The 2,500-nt window shown below is 49.0% G+C and overlaps 1 protein-coding gene across 1 annotated transcript in view; it reads right to left on the minus strand.

Annotated features, from left to right (window-relative positions):
- The window catches only part of LOC137884322 (receptor-type tyrosine-protein phosphatase N2-like), a 161,262-nt gene that overhangs the window by 45,681 nt on the left and 113,081 nt on the right, over window positions 1-2,500 (minus strand). The window lies entirely within an intron of this gene.

The following is a 2,500-nucleotide window of genomic DNA, read 5'->3' on the forward strand; positions in this document are numbered from 1 at the left end:
AAAAATGCTACAAAATGCCGACATGTTCAGAATGCAGAATGACTCTTCCTTTCACTTGGTATGCCTTTTGTCACTCCCCTCGTATCTCCGCCAGACGAACACAGAGCGACTCCGTCTCTCCGCGGCGTCACACGCTGCGTGCGTGTGAGCGCGCACGCTCGTTTTAAATCAGAAAGCGCAGCGTGATTTTAAAGTTCAGCGCTCCGCAGCTGGAGGGAGGATGAAAAAGCGGCGGTGCCGTTACGGCGTTACGGTGAGACGCGGCTGCGCGGAGCCCCGGTCGACCGGGGGGGGGCGCACCGTCAATCAGCGCCGCCCAACTCCACGGAGACTCCCGCCTCTCAAAGCGTGTTACCGAGACTCATCAATTACACCAGAAAGAAAGAGAAAAGCTCAGAATGAATTTGGCTGCAACAAACATATCATATGCAATATAGTTTGTGCACCCCGATCCACCGGGAATGAACGAAGAGAAGGAGCAACAGCCGGAGACACTCGCCGCCTTTGGTACAGATGTTTGGTGTGAAATGGCAGACAGGGTGAACAGCGTGAGGTTATCTTAACTCGAGCACATTAGCATGCAGAACAACAATTCAATCCTACCAAAAATCCATGGTGAGGTAATGCAACGGACACCTCCTCCCGCGTCTATTCCAGTCCGGCTGCACCGACACCACCGACTCAGAGACGGCCACCGCACCGGAGGACGAGGAGGAGAGAGTGAGTGAGTGGGAGAGAGAGAGGGAGAGGGAGTTTCATCACCTCCCATCATCCCTGTTCTCTCCTTTGACCAAAAAAAAAAAGAAGAAAGTTCCCATCTTCCTCTCCTCCTCCACCTTGTTTTTTTTTTCTTCCCGCCATCCCGCTCGTCATCCTTTGCAAAAAGAGCACCAAAAAAAAAAATTGCACCAACGGATTTTTTCGTCGATCTTTTCCATTTTGGGGATTTTTTTTTATTTTTTTTGACGCAATTCAGCAACACGCTCAAAGAGGAGAGGAGAGGAGATGAGATGAGGAGAGGAGATGAGAGGAGGAGAGGAGAGGAGAGGAGCAGCAGCCTCCAACACTTCCACAGAGAGGAATGAGATGCTATTTGTTTTTTCTGAGAGAGAGAGAGAGAGAGAGAGAGAGAGAGAGACTACAAAGTGCGCTGTGGGGCTCCTCCTTATATTCCTCCCATCCCTCCCTCCGTTCCCTGCCTTGTCTACAGCACATGTCACCTCCCCTCGTTGCCACGGCGACGGCTCCACATGTTGCCGACAGGAGGAGGAAGAGGAGAGGAAGAGGAGGTGAGGACAAGAGAGAGAGCGAGAGGAAGGGGGGGAGGGTGGGGTGAGGACAAAATGAGGAGAAAGGAGGCAAAAAAGGAGGAGGAGGAGGATTAAGGAGCGGCAGAGCGAGCGGGAGAGGAGCGGAGGGGTGAGGCCGTGAGGAAATAAGGAAAGGAAAGGAGGAAAAAGTCATTCCCGCTCACGCTGAGCCTTAACACCTTGTTTTCCTTCAAACAAATTAAAATCCTCACTGGAGGGAACGTCGAGCTGCTGCTCCATTCAGGGAAAAGATTCCTGCAGGAGAACACCACCCCCCCCCCCCCCCCCCCCCCCCCCCCCCCCCCCCCCCCGCTGGCACTGCAGCGTTCTCCTCTCCAACTCCAGAGTGACTTGGTGAGAAGATGGTTTTTGCGTAATAGTTTGTAGGAAAAGTGAAAGCCGACACACGAGAAGGATCCGAGGGGCGGCTGCTGACGGCGTCTAACGTCACGAGACGAAGACGAATAAAGAAAGAGGGGGACAGACGGGTCGTCGCTGGGGGAGTAACCATCGATATACAAACAACTCAATCAATCATATTTTCAGAAAATACTATTTGTCACGTGGATTCCACGCATGTCGAATGGCAGAGTCAGGACGACAGATCGGCAAACGTTTGCAGCACAGAAATACTCAAAGTGTGTTTGAACTAATTCAACAGAGTCACGATGACACAGCTCCCTCTACACACACATCATGTGCTCATATTTATTATATATATATTTATTATTATCATATCTTTTACTGGCCTAAACAACCACATGTTAGTTACTAGAATAAAAATGTTTATGTCTCCCTCAATAAAAGGCAAACTGAGCATCATTTTTAAACAATTCACTTGAACAAAAAGCATTTTTTTGAACACTAAATTAAGCAAAAAGTGAAGTGACTTTTGCACTGTAAAGCTAAACGCAGGCTTCCTTGGGTCTCATTGAACACCAGTCACAAGGTTCAACTGGAGCGTCACGCTTCCTGAAGCATCGTGTGAAACCTTCTGATTAAGAAGGAAGATAAGTGCTCCACTTTTGACCAAAAAAAAAAACAAAACTAAAAAGTAAACTCTCAGGAATCCTGCAGTTTCTCTGTAATTTTCTCTTTGCAACGAGGAAGCCAATTAAATCTCTTCAACGCACGCGAGAAACAAGACTGATTGAAACGGTTCCTCTTCTTCCTGAAGTGAACAAAACGTC

Source organism: Cebidichthys violaceus, unplaced genomic scaffold (genome assembly GCF_023349555.1).
Source record: "Cebidichthys violaceus isolate CVI_PGR_0920_01 unplaced genomic scaffold, fCebVio1.0.p SCAF_38, whole genome shotgun sequence".
Taxonomy (NCBI): domain Eukaryota; kingdom Metazoa; phylum Chordata; class Actinopteri; order Perciformes; family Stichaeidae; genus Cebidichthys; species Cebidichthys violaceus.